Genomic DNA, 20692 nt, shown 5'->3' on the forward strand with positions numbered 1-20692 from the left:
GCCACGCGACGCACGGCGAAGACGTAGGGCCCGTCGCATGTCGGCCGGGGTCCCTGTGACCCGAGGGCACGCGCCGCGAGCATCTCTCTGTCTGCCAGTGTTGTGTACTGGAGCCTGTTCTTGCTCGGTGATGATACAAATTATAACAAGAAGAGGAAGAAGAAGAAGAAGAAAATTCGGTGGCACATGGTTTACTCTGTTTTTTAAAAATAATTTGTATTGCTCCACATGGCCACGCGACGCACGGCGAAGACGTAGGGCCCGTCGCTTGTCGGTTTGGGTCCCCGTGACCCGAGGGCACGCGAGCATCTCTCTGTCTGCCAGTGTTGTGTACTGGAGCCTGTTCTTGCTCGGTGATGATACAAATTATAACAAGAAGAGGAAGAAGAAGAAGAAGAAAATGCGGTGGCACACGGTTTACTCTTTTTTTTAAAAATAATTTGTATTGCTCCACTTGACCAAGCGCCAAGTCGGGACACTGTCACACGCATACAAACACATGCTGGGTCAACCAGACCCTGGGACAACACAAGGGTTAACAGATCATGTCACTTTACCTTGTAGTCTATGCTGCCGACTAGGGCTAGGGACGTAAATGCCATGCACAAAAAATGACGCAATATGACACGCCGACCCAGACCCGGCTTCCCCCAGGCTGTGGACTAGAATAAGGCGTGTGTTAAAGAAAAACAAAGTTCCAGGTACACTTGTTTTTTATTCACAGGACAGTTGAACACAAACTCTCAGGCTTCTGGACGACCTCCAGTCTGGCCATGAGCTCCAGGTTCCTGTCTGCCAGTACTGTATTCTCCGTTTTGACACTGGCAATGATTTGATCATTTTCACCTCGCTTCCCCTCTGCGTGTTGGCGGATCCTGTTAACACACAGGTAATTGTAGAGTTGGGGTGGTTGACACTAATCTAATATGTCCCAGGTCTGGACAAAAAACAGTAGAATCTCAACAACGCGTGACCGAAACAACACAAGAGAAACAAAAGAGAAACGCTGAGTACATATTGGTGACGGGTTTTTATTTCACACAAACATACACACACGTTCCCCATTTTTTAAAATAAAAATAACAAAACAATAACACGATAAAAAGATATCCCCAATGTCCCTGCGTGTCGTTGACATGCAACGAGCCGTCCATGTCAAAGCGGACGTGCGTTTGCACAGCCCGGAGAACAGCGTTGAGGCCACCGACTGTTCTCGGGGAAGAAACAAAGACAAACTGCGATCACAAAATACAGTCATCCGCGATCACGCCTTTCGTTCTGCTGTAGTCCTGGTAAGCGTCCTGAACGCTCGCTTTAGTAACGGGCTCTCTGAGGTCGTCCAGGTCCCTGAGTACAGCCAGGTTCAACACCTGCCTGTTTATGAAGGCGGACGCGTTGAGTTGCAGTCCCACGTTGTCAGATAGAGTCTTCAGTGCAACGGTCAGCCTTCGCACGTCCAGTCTTCCCCGGAGAGCTCCCAATAAGTAGTGGAGGTCGGTTCTTTGCTTATGGCTGGACGTCAGTTCGTTCTTGAACTTGTTGTACTTGTTACGTTCCTTGATGTTGGTTTTCATGGAGACCTCAAGTAGAGCAATGCTGGCGTCTAGGCTTTTTATGGATCTGGAAATGGTGTTGATCGCTATGTCCATCTCGGCCTCCTCCTTTTTCCTGATCAGGGTGAAGGTGTTCTCTTGTTCCATGGGGTGCATGTACAGAGACGTGAAAAAGTTTACCCCGCAAGAGAGCACGAAATCGGTCAAGGTGTACAATCCCAGGGCTATGTTGTGCGATAGGCCGTGCATTGTCCATAGCGCTGGTTTTATATGTGCAAGGAACGATAGTACCGGGAGTGCTCAAATATCCTGTTGAATATCGGGTTGATCAAATGAGAGGTAGTCTGGATGGTGTTGCACGCAAACATACCCGTTCCGCTGATTCTAGGCGCAAGCCTGTCGACCAGGGTCTCCTGAGTCAAGTCGCTGACACACATGAGCTTCTTGTCAGAGGTCAGCCCTATGCTGTAAGTACCGCAAAAGGCTACGCCCAGCGTTGGCTGCATGATGTCTGTGGTGCGCTTATCCCCGTTCACCCTCTCGACGGTATCCTTGAAGGGGTCGCCGATGGGATCCAGTACGCCCTTCTCAAACTCGACCATGTGAAGGGTGCTGCAGAAGATCTTGTGATTACTATCCTCTGTGTTGCGGTGTCTGCTGTACTTGTTAGCCCTGGCCACCACCGAGCTGAACGGTCGGAGCAGGGTTGGCATGCAAGTGTACGCTTCGTATCGCATCAAGGGGTCTTTTGTGAGGGATCCGTTGAGTCTTTCAGAGCGGCCGGTCATGAAGATGTAAGGTCTGCGGTAGCCGCTCGCGCTCTCGGATTCTGGACAAAACCCGTTGAACGCGTCTGCGACCACGAGGTCAAAGGGATCGCCCTTGTTTATTCCCACGTCTCCTCCTCGTACGTCTTTCATGTACATGTTGGGAATTTGCACACCGGGAGAGTCCAGGGTCTCTGGTATCACGACAGACTTGCAGTATTGATTCACGGTGTGCACCTGGTGCGTATTGTGAGCCGTGGGCTTACAGACTATCCCGGTGCCCAACGTGTACAGAGCGGACTTCTGCCGCATCAAGGTGATACCGCATCCTGTGAACCGCACACCTCTGAACAGCAGATAGGACATTCCAGAGTAGTATTTTGTGTCGTAGTGTTTCTGTATGACGGTGTGCGTCAACAGGGTGCTGTAATGCAATCCCAGTAGAACCCTGGCTAGAATGTTGCTCTCGTCCATGAGCTTGCGAAGTCTGATCGCCCACATGTATGTCACGACGGACGTGCTGCTGAATCCTGTGTCCGTGCAACAGTTGTGTGTGGACGCGGTGGGTTCAAATTGTTGACTGACATCGACCCAGGACCGTGGCGCTACCTTGGAGAAAGCGCATTGTCCGGTCAAACGCGTCACCGTGAGTTGCCCGTCATTGCCAAGCTCTAACTCGTTGGTTAGTTCGAGCTCGCCGGGTCTGTATTGGATACGGTGGCTGACATTGGGATCATTCGATGCAGCACTGCGGTACACTCGAGCCCCTAGACCCGGGAGGATAATCCAGTACATTAGATTGCAATAGTCCACATCATCCAAGGTGAAGTGGTTCGGGTAGCCGTACTCCGTTGTGTCTCGAGCTCCGTTACCGGCGAAGCACATAGGCATGGAGGCTATCACAGAGTTGTTTCTGTCCCCACAAATACCCTTGAACAGACTGAGAAGGTTGTTCATAATTTCCTCCAATTGCAACAATACGGTACGTTCGTCGACGGTAATGCCTTGCGCGATCTCTTTGGTCGCCAGAGCGCGCCGTATGTAAACGGCGCAGACGGGGTCGGCTAACAAACTCAAAAACATTCTGAGTTTGGGCCACCCCGCGGTCAATACGTTGCTGGTATCGCCTCCGTTCAGGATCAGCTGTCTTAGATTAACCGTTGACTCTATACCCTGTTCGTAATGGAGCGCGTTATCAAGGAACTTCAAGTTTTCACACAACTTTGCTTGCTCTGTGTCGCCGAAGTGAGCGAGTAACTCGCTGCCGATCTGAGCAAACTCGTTGTCAATGCTGTTCATGGACGAAGAGTTGAAGAGAGCCACCCGGGGCCTGATCACCCAGCGTTCGGGCAGCACGGGTTTTCCGTCATTTGGTCGGTTGTCAGGTGGCCGAGGAACCTCGTCGGCTACTCCGACGAGGTAGTCGAGTGTCACAGAGTCTTCCCGTACGGTCTGCAAAATCCTATCATCGGACAGGTGAACGGGCTGCTGAGGCTGGCAAGGTGGGGGATGCGGAGGTGCCGCGGGAGAGGACATCGCGCGAGGTCGATACGAGTAGGACAACATTTGGATCAGGTTCTCAACTGCAAAGCCAGAAACTCGAACGTGCGTTTGAGAACTCGGGAGAAGTCGTAATCCGAAAGGAAGTGTTTCAGGTTTAGCTCTGCGAGACTCTGTCCTATTTCACACGTGCTGTCTAGCCCTCGGGGTCTGTAAATAGGAGTGCTCCAACCCGAACCGTCTTCCACTATCCACAAGGGTGTCTCCGATCGATCCAAGGTGCGCCGGGCCGGCACCCTGTTACCCCTGTCTGCGATTTCGAACAACGCATGCTTCCAAAACACGGGGACTTTGACAGATAGCTGACAACAGGGACACAGGGCGTAGTCGCCGTTACCGTGGTCAGGAGCGGAGTCGCCGTCGGGCGCATCCAGTGACCCCAAAGGGATAGTGAATTCGGCTCTCTTGAAGGATCCTGCCCCGTGTTCACCGGGGACCACAGAGACCGTTTCTGGGACCATTTTCATGTAGCCAAAAACCCTGTTGTCTTCCATGTAGAGGAAATGCCATTCCCCCACCAGTTCCGACGACCGTGTTTGTCGCGACGGACGGTCGTCGCGCAGGTCACCGGTCTCTCGTTCCTGCAGTTCCGATACGAATGCCTCTATGGTCTTGAGCCGTTTGCTACATGCTCCCATCAGGTCTCGCAGCTGCTTCGCCTGAGTCAAAGTGTCTGTTCACTATATCCCATACTCTCAGAATGGACGCGGAGGGCGCCGCCCCGATCGTCATTGAGTTATCACTTGACATGTGCTCGGTTGATGATGGCTCAGCTCTGGCGCTCTCTATTCTCTTTAAGTATGTGTCACGCGAGACATTGGTGCGGGTTGCCATCTAGATTTACTCAAGGCGAGCATGAGTGTCTGCTCGCTGTATCCGAGTCCCTCAAAATCAATGTCCTTGACACTGGGGAATCCTTGGAGTGGACGGCAGTTCGGACTTTGGGTGATGTGATTTGCGACCGTGGCGATCATTTCTGCTCTAGCGTTCACCTTGCCCTCCTCTATCAGGTACGCCTCGTGCGCGACAATCATTCTCTCGTGCAGAGCGCTCGGGTTGTCGAGGATCCATGGCACCAGGTGAATAAACTCTGGGTTCTTGAGATGGTAATTGGTGAGAACCTTGTCCTGAAACGAAGACAGGTTGCTGTGATACCGCTCAACGAATGCACCTCCCACGGACTCTCTGTACCCAGGCCAGTACTTTGGGTGACTGCGGTCTTTCACCTGTACGAAGTACGTCTCCGTGAGGTACACCAGACACATCTTCTCCCGCGAGGTCAGCATGCCACGCCGCTCCTGAGCCAGCTCGCAGCACAGCCTGTTAAGATGCACGTGTATCTCCACGAGATTGGCCACTTTGCCCAACGCCTCTGGGAGATCCTTGACCGCGTTCCTCACTTTTTGCGAGTTGATGGACATCGACGAGAAGAGCTGGTGTCTGGTCTCTTCCCCGGCCACGTTCACGGAGGAGAAGAAGAAGGGCGTGTGAAAATGGTTCTTTGTGTCCTTCATGCGGATCACCACGGTCAAAGGGTTGGCCACTCCGTACATGTAACACGTCAGGTTCTCGTTGCTAACCGTGAAGGGCTTGCTCGAGACCACGCAGGTTCCCTGCGATAAGGCGACGGTTTTGAACAGCCCCCTGAAGTAGGGCTGTAACGGGTACTTGGCGTTGGAGGTGTAGTTGGCGCTGCGACTGGGTTTGGAGGAGAACTCTATGCGGGTGTTTTTATAACCATGCTGGGAGCATAGCCTTTTCTTGTCCGAGACAAACTTCAGTCTGCTCAGCAGCTTGGTTTTGGTGGTGTTGGACTGCATCTGAGCGTACTTTCGGAGACGTTTGGAGAATGTGGTCGTGCTGAACTTCTGATTGCCGACGGTGTTCACGTGTAGTACGTGTAGGAGCACGTTGTTCTCCAACATCACCACGCAGCTGCCCGACGCCCTGAGCGTTTCGTTTGTTTCAAACGGATGCTGTTCACGTGTCCCGTTCAGGTTACGCTCTGTGAGGTTCAGGTTTGTGAATCCAGTGAAGGGTGTCCTTGTTGCACTCGACGTCCAGGACCCACAATGCTCCGAGCCAGCAAAGACGGGACAGTCGAGACTCGTGTAGTCCATTGGCAGAGGGTTTGGCTCTAGACGTGCCCCCCTTGGACACGGTGCCCGACTTGAGCGGCAGAACGGGACACTTTTTTCTCGTGCAGTGGGTAGCTCGTTGCTTTTTGCAGCGTTCCTTGCGCTGAGAGAATTGGTCATGTTTACCATGCACAAATAGTGCAGCCCTGAGCTCGCCTGGACACAGGTTCAGTGAGCCTTGGGGTCTGGCGAAGAAAAGTTCGAGATTGCACAGCAGGAGCTTGCGATTGCCAGCGTACACTAGCACCAAGTGAGACCAGAGGAGCTCGACAGCGATCTTGATCTCGGCTGAAACGTCAGATGACTGACACACTTCCCCTAATTCAGAGGGAGGATTGGACAAAAGGTTGTCTATCAGGTACTCCAGGGCTCTGATTTCGAATTCGGCAACGTCGGTCCTCCGATTCTTGCCGTATGTCAAGCGTGCCAACAGAGCCTGCGCTGCGAGCCTTGCGTCGTCGTGACACTCGGACAAGAAACACAGCCTGCAATACACGGGTAGTAACTTTCCCAGGAACTGAACCACGCTCGGCCCGCTGGGTCTCAGAGTAGCAAACGCTCCGTGGGCGCTCTGCTCAAACCGAACATAGGATCGGGCTTTAGGAGACCACACGTTAGGACCTGATATCAGCTCTCGGTGCTTCACCAGACACTCTATTAAGGCTTCGCTGGAGAGCTTGAGCTCGACGATGACACTCTCCAGCTCGTCCATTAGATACCCAAGGAAGACATCGTACCTTGTTATGGCCACGTGCGGACCTGGACAGACGGAGGGAGCAGGTGTCCCCGAACTGTTCTTCGTGGCGACTGCCATCAAGGCTTGCTACGGGACACTGTCTCGTTGGGAGGACTCGAGCCAGTCGCAGTTGTCACGGGACCAAGAGCCTTCCGATGAAAAGAGAGCTAGGCTAGACAACGAAAGGGACTCGACGTATCGAGAGCCACGCCGTGTCGGTGTCGATGTCGACGCCGAGTACAAACGATTATACTCTGAACTGAGAAACAAAGCGCTCGCGGATATAAAGGGTCTGGTGAGAGAGCACGTGGAAAGACTGAGCACCGCTTCCGCCTCCTATGACTTCATGAACATATACGGAATGTGTTCCTTCGACCCGCCCAATGTGACGAGGATCTCGCGTGATAAAGGAGAGCCTCTTAGTTGCAAGTTTACCAAGCTCACCTGTCCCGAGGACAACTTGAACACCAACTCCTACAGACTCATCTCGGTCAGCAGGATACTCAATCCGCTCATCAGCGCCCGGGTTAAACACGGGGAGCTAGAGCTCACTCACTGCGGCGAGTCGGACTACCACAGGGCCACCGAAGAGCTCGCAAGACTAGACTCTCGGAGTAAAATGAGGGTACCGAGGGTGCACCAGGGAAACCCGGGGAGTACAATCGGCAGCATGGAGAATCGCTTCGGGTTCACTGTGAGAGAGGACTTGCACACGCTCGGATGTGCTTACAGTCAGCTGATGGTTATAGTTGAACTGTTACATCTAAACGTGCTCCATTTCATACATCCTAATGCGTGTGCTTTGGCTACGTGGCTTTGATGGAACCAAATAAAACACTGTACAACAACGGTTACATTTTCAAAGAGTCTTTATTTTATTTTTATTTCTTCAACACAGGTACAAACAGGTTAAAGTCCCTCTCGCTGTCGCTGTCGCTGAAGCTGAAGCTGGGGGTGTCGTAAATTGACAGCCTGGTCTCAACCTTAGCCTTCTTCTCCGGACTGTATCCGCCAGGTCCCTCCTTGGCTCGTTTCAGAAAGAGCCAGGGCTTAACACGGTCGTTTCCTTCTGGTGGGGAGACTTGAGACTGCGCCGGACTGCCTCCGCCAGGTCCCTCCTTGGCTCGTTTCAGAAAGAGACAGGGCGAAACACGGCCGTTTACTTCTGGTGGGGAGACGGGAGACTCTTCCGGAGTGCCTGCGCTAAAACCCTCCTCGTCTCGTTTCCGTTTCGTGAGGCCGGGCAGAAAGGGATCCGTTAAGGGCCCCTTTTGTCCAATCACCACGATGTTGCTTTTCTTAACAGCAGACACCAGTAAGCCAAACTCGGATTCGTTCAGCTCCGGTGCCATCATCTTGATACGGTTCACGTTTATCCTGGGCAACACACAGGAGACTCCCTTTTTGATCCTCTCGACAATCTCCTCAATCGTCGCGTTGACCTTGCCATTGAGACAGCTTATGTTGTTACCCCACTGGGAACTGTACATGTCCGTGTCAATGCAGCCGTTACTGAATATCTTCACGGGGTAGAAGCAACCCCGCCTAGACAGCTTGACAGACCCGTAGCTGTTGTTGTTGGTGTTGGTGAAAACCCTCATGTTGGTGATTGTCATCATGGGTGCGTGGATCAAATACTCCTGGTTGGCGAACACTGACTTGAACGACATCGTGTTCACGTCGTTTAGGAGCAACACTCTGTTGTACGAGAGGTTCTTCTCGTGCATGATCCTCCGAACTTGTTTTTTCGTGTCCCCTATCATAAACATCGAATTTTGTATGTAACCCAGGAGATTGTTGTCGTCCGCTTGCAACCACTCCATGGAATCCAGGTCGTGGTAGTTGACGCCGTTCCTACCCGGGTTGCAGAAAGCTGGTCCGGTGAGCTTTAGCGACTTGCCATAACACGCGTCGAACACGTTGCCGCTCTCCTCGTCCCTCCCGTGTCTGAACTTGGCAGCCATGGCTAGCGAGATGAGGTGTTTGCACAGGGTCACGTCGGTCGCCTTCGGAGAGTAGACGACACGGGCTAGCTCGCCGCAGAGGAATCCCATGGTCATTATCACCGCTTGTCTCATGGTCATAGCCAGGGTGAGCGTGCACATGGGCAATGACCCGTGGGACGCGGTTAACTGATACTTGCTGTTGTTGCTCAGGGTCTCGTCGTGGACCAAGGTGTTGTAGCCGGGGTCGCTCATGGATTTGACGCAGGCCACCTCTGTAATTTCCCCGTTGTTAAACATGTGGTGGTACCGGCCGTAAAAGAATGAATCCGTGACCATTTTTTTAGCCCCTACGGGACTGTGCCCCATAGACAGTATACCGCGGAGATCGATCAGAGAGTCCTGTGTTAGGGCAATGTTCAACATTGTCTTCGTCATGGTGTTGCTCCCGATCCCCAGTGCCACTGAAGTGAAAACCCCAAGTCTCCCCTGAACAGGAGGGGGTCTCTTGTCATCTGGGCCAGTGAAGACTCTACCAAAGTTGAGCGTTTGACCCCTATCCTGTCCATTGAAACCTACCCCGATGACGGAGAGACAGTTTTCTGTATCTCTCATGGCTTGCAGCTTCGACATCAGGTTTATGCTCTGGTGACGAACCACGTCCGAGAACGTCGACATAGAACCTTTGATGGAGCTCATCACGTCCTGGGTGAAGTCGCTGTTTGCGTGACAGGGTAGCATGTTGGAAATCGTCCCGAATACGGCACACTGAATGTACGCCATTATGCTATCCGACATCAGGTAGGAGCAGATCTTCAGGGTTTTTTCACCCGTCTGCCCTCCCATCATTTTCAAACCGGATTCCCTGGACATTTGCACCCTGTCACCCATCTGGGGAGCAACAAACCAAAGCTTTTTGGTCTCCTTTTCTACGAGCTTGCAACTCTGCATACGTTGCAGTACACTGTGCTCGGTCCAGCTGAGAGTCATATCCATCCCGCTTGACACGTTAGACCCCGTGTTGTCCAGTTCGTAACCTGTGAACAACCTGTAGCATTTCAACTTTGGGTCAGGGTCCTGCTCGGCTCCACCTTTTCTGGGTTTCTTCCCCCCTTGTTGAACATAGTAGGGAATGAACATTGGCTTCACCAGAGCTGCGGCGCAGATGGGGTCGCCAAAGTTAGACTCCAGGAAAGGCGCCGAGGCGACACTCATGACGGTAGCAAGATCCGTGTCCTTGATGTGACTGCTCACAAATATAGCCTGCAGCTGAATCAGGTATAAGAATATCATGTGTTGAGGCTTTGCCCCAAGATCCCATGTTATGTCATTGTCGCGCAGGTCATCCACGTCGAACAGCTCCAGTAACCCACTCAGTAAAGACAGGATTTGTTGACCTGTGTCTTTGCGGAAGTTTGCAAAGACCTTTGGGTGGGGGTCATTTTCCCCCCATTCCTTTGAGGCTACATCGGTAACTTCTTCACGCAGAGCTTCGTCATTCAGGGTATTCTCATACACGCAGAGGACCTTCTCCCGCGTGAACAATCTGCACAGGCCCAGAAACAGAGTCCGTTCGAACTCTTAGCAGATCTACGCCTGCCTAGACCGTAACGTGCGCACCTTCGTTTCATCCTACACCCCAGATACAGATACGGCCTCGGAACTGGTGAGCGATACGCTGTCCACACTCGGTGCTCCGCTTGCATTTAGGGTCTTACATGAGCAGAGTAGGCTGACCCTTGAGCAGTTGCGGATCCGTTTCCGGGACGATCAGCGCGAGATCCTCACGTTGCCAGATCCGCGACACGCGGTTTGGGGGACCTGTTTATTGTGGGAGCTGAACTCTGACAACGATCTCACACGTGTAACTGTTAACCACCACACGGAGCCGTCGGACCCATCTTCGGGTCAGTGGCTACGGGTAAGGATCATGTACGGGGGCTTGGAGTTGACCAGAGGCTCCGGATGCTCTTCCGTCAAAGACGTTATACAGGCTCCCTACTGGGCCGTTATACTCACGGCCCTGTGTTGCGGAGCGCTAGACCGTTGGTCGCGCGAGCTAGATGACCTCTCTGCGGCGTTGAGAGTTGACATACAGTCGAGTAGTCGCGACGAGGAGGAGTTGTGTCAACGTTGCGGCTACGCCTATCGCATCTCGCCCGAGGCGTGTGACCCGGAGCCCAAGAGGGTCTCGGCTGTGTTGCAGATAGACAGGTTGCTCCTGGGTGGACTATGCACCACTCTGTGCGCTACGGTTCCCCGAGAAACCAGCGATGGACGGAGTGCAGAGCGTGATCCTCGAGTCCGGAACCCGGAACACAGACACTGCCTCAGTCATCGTAGGATCTACAGCTCGAGTTGTGAAGAAAAACGGGACCTCGAAAGGTGGGAGGGCGAACAAGGGAGAGAGCGAAAAGAACAATGTGACTACACCCAAAGCCCGAGACTCGTGTCACCATGTGACAAAAGAGCGAGAGAGGACCAGATTGCCTCGTGGTGGGAGAACCGATCAAGATGCTACTGGGGCCAAGAAGGGGGAGCGCAGGAGCGAGAAAGACGTAGACCAAGTCAAAGCCTCTCGAGGTACACTGGAAGAGGAGACCGAGAACAAGAAGAGAGGCGAGCTAGAAAGATCGGGGAAAATGTCAAAGAAGACCCCGATCCAGGCTGGTGGTCGTGGCAGAAAGCGTCCAGATACCGCCAGAGACTCGGCTGTAGCACAGACAGTCAAGTTGTCGACAAACACAGGTTCTGGGACCTCTACTTATCGGTATCGCACGGAGACTGCGAACCCAATGGATCGTCAAGCCCGGGACGTCATAGGATTCGACCTTGCCATGGAATTGTGTGGCTGTTACGATATCGTCATCCGTAGACTTGGGACTGGTCTATGGGAGACGTTTGGAGAGTGTGGGTTCATAAAAAGCGCACAACAGGTCAAACGCGCAGACCAGGCGCTGAAGTGCATGTGGGGTAGTATACCCACCGCAATCAGTGATTTGAAACCTGTCCTGGAGAGTCTGTTGAGTTTAGTCGAGGACACCAAGGAGACACCAGAATTCGAGACCCTACAGAATGCTATCCGGATATTGTCACAAGGACCACACTGTCTAACGTCTGTACGCGTCCTCTGTAATTTCCCCGTTGTTAAACATGTGGTGGTACCGGCCGTAAAAGAATGAATCCGTGACCATTTTTTTAGCCCCTACGGGACTGTGCCCCATAGACAGTATACCGCGGAGATCGATCAGAGAGTCCTGTGTTAGGGCAATGTTCAACATTGTCTTCGTCATGGTGTTGCTCCCGATCCCCAGTGCCACTGAAGTGAAAACCCCAAGTCTCCCCTGAACAGGAGGGGGTCTCTTGTCATCTGGGCCAGTGAAGACTCTACCAAAGTTGAGCGTTTGACCCCTATCCTGTCCATTGAAACCTACCCCGATGACGGAGAGACAGTTTTCTGTATCTCTCATGGCTTGCAGCTTCGACATCAGGTTTATGCTCTGGTGACGAACCACGTCCGAGAACGTCGACATAGAACCTTTGATGGAGCTCATCACGTCCTGGGTGAAGTCGCTGTTTGCGTGACAGGGTAGCATGTTGGAAATCGTCCCGAATACGGCACACTGAATGTACGCCATTATGCTATCCGACATCAGGTAGGAGCAGATCTTCAGGGTTTTTTCACCCGTCTGCCCTCCCATCATTTTCAAACCGGATTCCCTGGACATTTGCACCCTGTCACCCATCTGGGGAGCAACAAACCAAAGCTTTTTGGTCTCCTTTTCTACGAGCTTGCAACTCTGCATACGTTGCAGTACACTGTGCTCGGTCCAGCTGAGAGTCATATCCATCCCGCTTGACACGTTAGACCCCGTGTTGTCCAGTTCGTAACCTGTGAACAAACTGTAGCATTTCAACTTTGGGTCAGGGTCCTGCTCGGCTCCACCTTTTCTGGGTTTCTTCCCCCCTTGTTGAACATAGTAGGGAATGAACATTGGCTTCACCAGAGCTGCGGCGCAGATGGGGTCGCCAAAGTTAGACTCCAGGAAAGGCGCCGAGGCGACACTCATGACGGTAGCAAGATCCGTGTCCTTGATGTGACTGCTCACAAATATAGCCTGCAGCTGAATCAGGTATAAGAATATCATGTGTTGAGGCTTTGCCCCAAGATCCCATGTTATGTCATTGTCGCGCAGGTCATCCACGTCGAACAGCTCCAGTAACCCACTCAGTAAAGACAGGATTTGTTGACCTGTGTCTTTGCGGAAGTTGGCAAAGACCTTTGGGTGGGGGTCATTTTCCCCCCATTCCTTTGAGGCTACATCGGTAACTTCTTCACGCAGAGCTTCGTCATTCAGGGTATTCTCATACACGCAGAGGACCTTCTCCCGCGTGAACAATCTGCACAGGCCCAGAAACAGAGTCCGTTCGAACTCTTCGTTTACAGGAGGCACACTCTGTAGCGCTAGGAAGTGACCCAGGTGCTCTGCGTGCACTTTCAGAATCTTGTTTGGGAAGAGACTCGGGCAATAGAGATGCAACACCACAGGAGAGTTGAGAAGCACCGGAGCGAAGGGTTTAGCTGGACAGGGGTAGAGGATACCGGAATCGTGTGGGCCCGTAGCTATGCAAAATCCATCCTTTGGCAGGCTTACTTGGAGTGTCTTCACACAGTTTGCCATTCTAAACAGCGAGAGAGCGGATCCGCTCACCGAATCCAGGCAAAACTTGTGAAGCTGTTGACGTCTAAGACAAAGATCGCGGACTGCAGAGAGGCTTACAAATTCTGTTTGGAGCTATGGGACGATCTGTCATTGAGCCTAGTCCAAGGTTCCAGTGCAGTGCTGCCAAGTAAGAATGAGGTGGCTCAGATGCAGGACTGTGAAGTTGTGCTCAGACTGGCTCTCCTAGCTGATTTTTATAGGTACCAAAAGGAGGACCTAATTATAAATGAGGAGGAGTCATCAGATAAGTTGCGTGAGATCAGAGCACAGATGTTATGCTTTCTCACTGAGGGATCGTCCTGCGGACGTGTTGTCCAACCGAGGGACCTTCCAACCGAGGAACCGCTCAACAGATTTTTCGTATTACCCATGAGCGAATGCCCCCCTCCCGCTCAAGACCGAGAAGAGGGTCGCTCTCTCAGTCTGCGTTCGAAGACCAGAGCTCCCGTAGCCCACGGTGGCAGCGTGGTTCCGGAACCAAGACTGAGAGCTAAGGCAATCTCCGAGAAACGCAAACTGTCTTTGGTGCGCGCGGACAAACGCAAGAGCGCTTGGGGAAGGACGACGAGTGAACCGCACGGGACCAATACACCTTCCTCGCGGCCCGTTGAAGGCAGCCGAAACGGGAAGGATTCGATAAGATGGTCAAGGTTCAGTTTTACCACGAGGAAGAAATCGTACTACGCAAAACTCATAAGAGCCTTCCAGGTGGTGAAAACCGTAGGGTACCCAATGCTTACACTCAATTCCGAATGGGGCCTGAGTTGTTACTACAAGCTAGCTCTTGCGTATACAACGGATCAGCCACTGGAGATGGCCGCAGCATGCCTACCAGAATTACGCGAAGCCGTCGATATAATCCACAGCGAGCATTTCCAGAAGCTGAGTAAGCTAAAGCGCGAGTGTCAGATGCTGCTCTACGCAGTGCTAAACTGTCACATAAACTGGGTTGACCACAATCACAAGAAGATACTCCTCGTACCCGGACAACCCAGCGCCCAGCCTCCCTGTGAAGAGGGGGACCTGAGGTGCTCGAGATGTCTAAAGAATCAGACGTTCCACTCGTCCGAGGTGAAAGGCAACCCGAGAAACATTGACGTGGAGTTTGACTTTGAACAGATGAAATTCGGGTCCTCCTGCTGCGCCGCCCCTACGATAAGTGTGCCGCTCAGTACCGGATCTGTGAACACTTGCACGTTCACCGATATGAAACAGATGTACACGTCCTGTATGAAATGCAAACAACCCATATTTTCCGAAGTACTAGTGGACATGGAAACGCTCCAAGCGCGCTGTGTAATGTGCACATCCAACGGTCTCTGAATCGGATTGACCCGGCCCGATCTCACTGAGAGAGTGAGAGGGGGTGGGAGAGGGTATGACCGAACCTACCTCAGGTCGTGGGGACGTGGCGCTGTTTCAGGCCGTCCACACTATGCCTTTTGCTAAATTGAAGGACATCATGTGTGCACATTACGGAGCTAAACACTGCGACGAGGCAGGAGCACGACACGCTCGGCAAGGCTTCGTTGGTGGCAACAATAACCTCTACCTGTACTTGATCATCACAAACAGACTAGGGAGAAGCGACAGGGTCGTCACAGAAATTATGAAAGTGTACAACAATGACACCCAACAGGAATCCGCGAGTGTGGATGAAACCGCTGCCTCGCAGCAGCCTCCCGGAGACACCGTGGAGCCCTCCGTGTTTGACAAAACCACGGTCGAGGCTGGCGGGAGCGTGATGGCGCTCGATGAGGATGTGAGCGATGTATTGTACATGGAGGCTTTCGAATGCAATACCACACGCAGCTACATGCTCGAGATCGGGGACGTCGATTCCGACTGTGGCCAAGACTCGGATGACAATGACTGCGAAGAGGAGAGTGGGTGCTCAGACCAGGACGATCGGTGCTCTGAGTCGGTGCAACGTGACGTGGCCGAGGACCAGGGTATATTGGAAGATGAGACCGTGGAGAATGAGAGACCTAAAGCTGTCGTCGAAGATGAATGACTTGGGACTGTCAATGTTGTGTAAAGCACTTGATGACATATTAATTATTGGTTTACTGTGTATCCTTGTTTGTGACACGGAAATAAAACTATTGCTCTATCAAACGCAGGTCTTGTATTGATTTAAAGTCGCCATTCAGGCAAGAGGTGGGGTGTCCTTCCCGCACTAGAGCAGCTGATCATGGAACGTTGTCAGAGAGGTGACTGGAGCTCTACGCGACACGTAACCGTGAGGTTCGATGATGTAGATGTTATAGATCGCGTAGAGTACACCTGGGTGCAAATGTTTGACATTGAAAAAAGGATACCGATGTCTGTGTCTGTACCGAAACCCGGGCTCGACGGGATCTTCCGTATACCCATTGAGTCGGCTGTGACCCTCGGCACGTGTTATATCGTTCTCCGGGGCGTATACACGTATGGCGGAGACAGCTACGGCCTCGTTACAGCCAAACACTTTTCTGACACGTACACTGACCCCAAGGGCCACAAGGTGAAACAGATCAGGCATCTTGCCAGCGTGCCCTTGGCTTGGGCGAAGACGTACACCCCATCTGATATGGCCACCTACACTTTCACGGGAGACGCGTTTCGTGGACACCAACCCGAGGTGCTCGTGTGGAAGATCTACGCCTGCCTAGACCGTAACGTGCGCACCTTCGTTTCATCCTACACCCCAGATACAGATACGGCCTCGGAACTGGTGAGCGATACGCTGTCCACACTCGGTGCTCCGCTTGCATTTAGGGTCTTACATGAGCAGAGTAGGCTGACCCTTGAGCAGTTGCGGATCCGTTTCCGGGACGATCAGCGCGAGATCCTCACGTTGCCAGATCCGCGACACGCGGTTTGGGGGACCTGTTTATTGTGGGAGCTGAACTCTGACAACGATCTCACACGTGTAACTGTTAACCACCACACGGAGCCGTCGGACCCATCTTCGGGTCAGTGGCTACGGGTAAGGATCATGTACGGGGGCTTGGAGTTGACCAGAGGCTCCGGATGCTCTTCCGTCAAAGACGTTATACAGGCTCCCTACTGGGCCGTTATACTCACGGCCCTGTGTTGCGGAGCGCTAGACCGTTGGTCGCGCGAGCTAGATGACCTCTCTGCGGCGTTGAGAGTTGACATACAGTCGAGTAGTCGCGACGAGGAGGAGTTGTGTCAACGTTGCGGCTACGCCTATCGCATCTCGCCCGAGGCGTGTGACCCGGAGCCCAAGAGGGTCTCGGCTGTGTTGCAGATAGACAGGTTGCTCCTGGGTGGACTATGCACCACTCTGTGCGCTACGGTTCCCCGAGAAACCAGCGATGGACGGAGTGCAGAGCGTGATCCTCGAGTCCGGAACCCGGAACACAGACACTGCCTCAGTCATCGTAGGATCTACAGCTCGAGTTGTGAAGAAAAACGGGACCTCGAAAGGTGGGAGGGCGAACAAGGGAGAGAGCGAAAAGAACAATGTGACTACACCCAAAGCCCGAGACTCGTGTCACCATGTGACAAAAGAGCGAGAGAGGACCAGATTGCCTCGTGGTGGGAGAACCGATCAAGATGCTACTGGGGCCAAGAAGGGGGAGCGCAGGAGCGAGAAAGACGTAGACCAAGTCAAAGCCTCTCGAGGTACACTGGAAGAGGAGACCGAGAACAAGAAGAGAGGCGAGCTAGAAAGATCGGGGAAAATGTCAAAGAAGACCCCGATCCAGGCTGGTGGTCGTGGCAGAAAGCGTCCAGATACCGCCAGAGACTCGGCTGTAGCACAGACAGTCAAGTTGTCGACAAACACAGGTTCTGGGACCTCTACTTATCGGTATCGCACGGAGACTGCGAACCCAATGGATCGTCAAGCCCGGGACGTCATAGGATTCGACCTTGCCATGGAATTGTGTGGCTGTTACGATATCGTCATCCGTAGACTTGGGACTGGTCTATGGGAGACGTTTGGAGAGTGTGGGTTCATAAAAAGCGCACAACAGGTCAAACGCGCAGACCAGGCGCTGAAGTGCATGTGGGGTAGTATACCCACCGCAATCAGTGATTTGAAACCTGTCCTGGAGAGTCTGTTGAGTTTAGTCGAGGACACCAAGGAGACACCAGAATTCGAGACCCTACAGAATGCTATCCGGATATTGTCACAAGGACCACACTGTCTAACGTCTGTACGCGTCCTCTGTAATTTCCCCGTTGTTAAACATGTGGTGGTACCGGCCGTAAAAGAATGAATCCGTGACCATTTTTTTAGCCCCTACGGGACTGTGCCCCATAGACAGTATACCGCGGAGATCGATCAGAGAGTCCTGTGTTAGGGCAATGTTCAACATTGTCTTCGTCATGGTGTTGCTCCCGATCCCCAGTGCCACTGAAGTGAAAACCCCAAGTCTCCCCTGAACAGGAGGGGGTCTCTTGTCATCTGGGCCAGTGAAGACTCTACCAAAGTTGAGCGTTTGACCCCTATCCTGTCCATTGAAACCTACCCCGATGACGGAGAGACAGTTTTCTGTATCTCTCATGGCTTGCAGCTTCGACATCAGGTTTATGCTCTGGTGACGAACCACGTCCGAGAACGTCGACATAGAACCTTTGATGGAGCTCATCACGTCCTGGGTGAAGTCGCTGTTTGCGTGACAGGGTAGCATGTTGGAAATCGTCCCGAATACGGCACACTGAATGTACGCCATTATGCTATCCGACATCAGGTAGGAGCAGATCTTCAGGGTTTTTTCACCCGTCTGCCCTCCCATCATTTTCAAACCGGATTCCCTGGACATTTGCACCCTGTCACCCATCTGGGGAGCAACAAACCAAAGCTTTTTGGTCTCCTTTTCTACGAGCTTGCAACTCTGCATACGTTGCAGTACACTGTGCTCGGTCCAGCTGAGAGTCATATCCATCCCGCTTGACACGTTAGACCCCGTGTTGTCCAGTTCGTAACCTGTGAACAAACTGTAGCATTTCAACTTTGGGTCAGGGTCCTGCTCGGCTCCACCTTTTCTGGGTTTCTTCCCCCCTTGTTGAACATAGTAGGGAATGAACATTGGCTTCACCAGAGCTGCGGCGCAGATGGGGTCGCCAAAGTTAGACTCCAGGAAAGGCGCCGAGGCGACACTCATGACGGTAGCAAGATCCCTGTCCTTGATGTGACTGCTCACAAATATAGCCTGCAGCTGAATCAGGTATAAGAATATCATGTGTTGAGGCTTTGCCCCAAGATCCCATGTTATGTCATTGTCGCGCAGGTCATCCACGTCGAACAGCTCCAGTAACCCACTCAGTAAAGACAGGATTTGTTGACCTGTGTCTTTGCGGAAGTTGGCAAAGACCTTTGGGTGGGGGTCATTTTCCCCCCATTCCTTTGAGGCTACATCGGTAACTTCTTCACGCAGAGCTTCGTCATTCAGGGTATTCTCATACACGCAGAGGACCTTCTCCCGCGTGAACAATCTGCACAGGCCCAGAAACAGAGTCCGTTCGAACTCTTCGTTTACAGGAGGCACACTCTGTAGCGCTAGGAAGTGACCCAGGTGCTCTGCGTGCACTTTCAGAATCTTGTTTGGGAAGAGACTCGAGCAATAGAGATGCAACACCACAGGAGAGTTGAGAAGCACCGGAGCGAAGGGTTTAGCTGGACAGGGGTAGAGGATACCGGAATCGTGTGGGCCCGTAGCTATGCAAAATCCATCCTTTGGCAGGCTTACTTGGAGTGTCTTCACACAGTTTGCCATTCTAAACAGCGAGAGAGCGGATCCGCTCACCGAATCCAGGCAAAACTTGTGAAGCTGTTGACGTCTAAGACAAAGATCGCGGACTGCAGAGAGGCTTACAAATTCTGTTTGGAGCTATGGGACGATCTGTCATTGAGCCTAGTCCAAGGTTCCAGTGCAGTGCTGCCAAGTAAGAATGAGGTGGCTCAGATGCAGGACTGTGAAGTTGTGCTCAGACTGGCTCTCCTAGCTGATTTTTATAGGTACCAAAAGGAGGACCTAATTATAAATGAGGAGGAGTCATCAGATAAGTTGCGTGAGATCAGAGCACAGATGTTATGCTTTCTCACTGAGGGATCGTCCTGCGGACGTGTTGTCCAACCGAGGGACCTTCCAACCGAGGAACCGCTCAACAGATTTTTCGTATTACCCATGAGCGAATGCCCCCCTCCCGCTCAAGACCGAGAAGAGGGTCGCTCTCTCAGTCTGCGTTCGAAGACCAGAGCTCCCGTAGCCCACGGTGGCAGCGTGGTTCCGGAACCAAGACTGAGAGCTAAGGCAATCTCCGAGAAACGCAAACTGTCTTTGGTGCGCGCGGACAAACGCAAGAGCGCTTGGGGAAGGACGACGAGTGAACCGCACGGGACCAATACACCTTCCTCGCGGCCCGTTGAAGGCAGCCGAAACGGGAAGGATTCGATAAGATGGTCAAGGTTCAGTTTTACCACGAGGAAGAAATCGTACTACGCAAAACTCATAAGAGCCTTCCAGGTGGTGAAAACCGTAGGGTACCCAATGCTTACACTCAATTCCGAATGGGGCCTGAGTTGTTACTACAAGCTAGCTCTTGCGTATACAACGGATCAGCCACTGGAGATGGCCGCAGCATGCCTACCAGAATTACGCGAAGCCGTCGATATAATCCACAGCGAGCATTTCCAGAAGCTGAGTAAGCTAAAGCGCGAGTGTCAGATGCTGCTCTACGCAGTGCTAAACTGTCACATAAACTGGGTTGACCACAATCACAAGAAGATACTCCTCGTACCCGGACAACCCAGCGCCCAGCCTCCCTGTGAAGAGGGGGACCTGAGGTGCTCGAGATGTCTAAAGAATCAGACGTTCCACTCGTCCGAGGTGAAAGGCAACCCGAGAAACATTGACGTGGAGTTTGACTTTGAACAGATGAAATTCGGGTCCTCCTGCTGCGCCGCCCCTACGATAAGTGTGCCGCTCAGTACCGGATCTGTGAACACTTGCACGTTCACCGATATGAAACAGATGTACACGTCCTGTATGAAATGCAAACAACCCATATTTTCCGAAGTACTAGTGGACATGGAAACGCTCCAAGCGCGCTGTGTAATGTGCACATCCAACGGTCTCTGAATCGGATTGACCCGGCCCGATCTCACTGAGAGAGTGAGAGGGGGTGGGAGAGGGTATGACCGAACCTACCTCAGGTCGTGGGGACGTGGCGCTGTTTCAGGCCGTCCACACTATGCCTTTTGCTAAATTGAAGGACATCATGTGTGCACATTACGGAGCTAAACACTGCGACGA

This window comes from Limanda limanda, unplaced genomic scaffold, assembly GCF_963576545.1.
Source record: "Limanda limanda unplaced genomic scaffold, fLimLim1.1 SCAFFOLD_109, whole genome shotgun sequence".
In the NCBI taxonomy this organism is placed as follows: Eukaryota; Metazoa; Chordata; class Actinopteri; order Pleuronectiformes; family Pleuronectidae; genus Limanda; species Limanda limanda.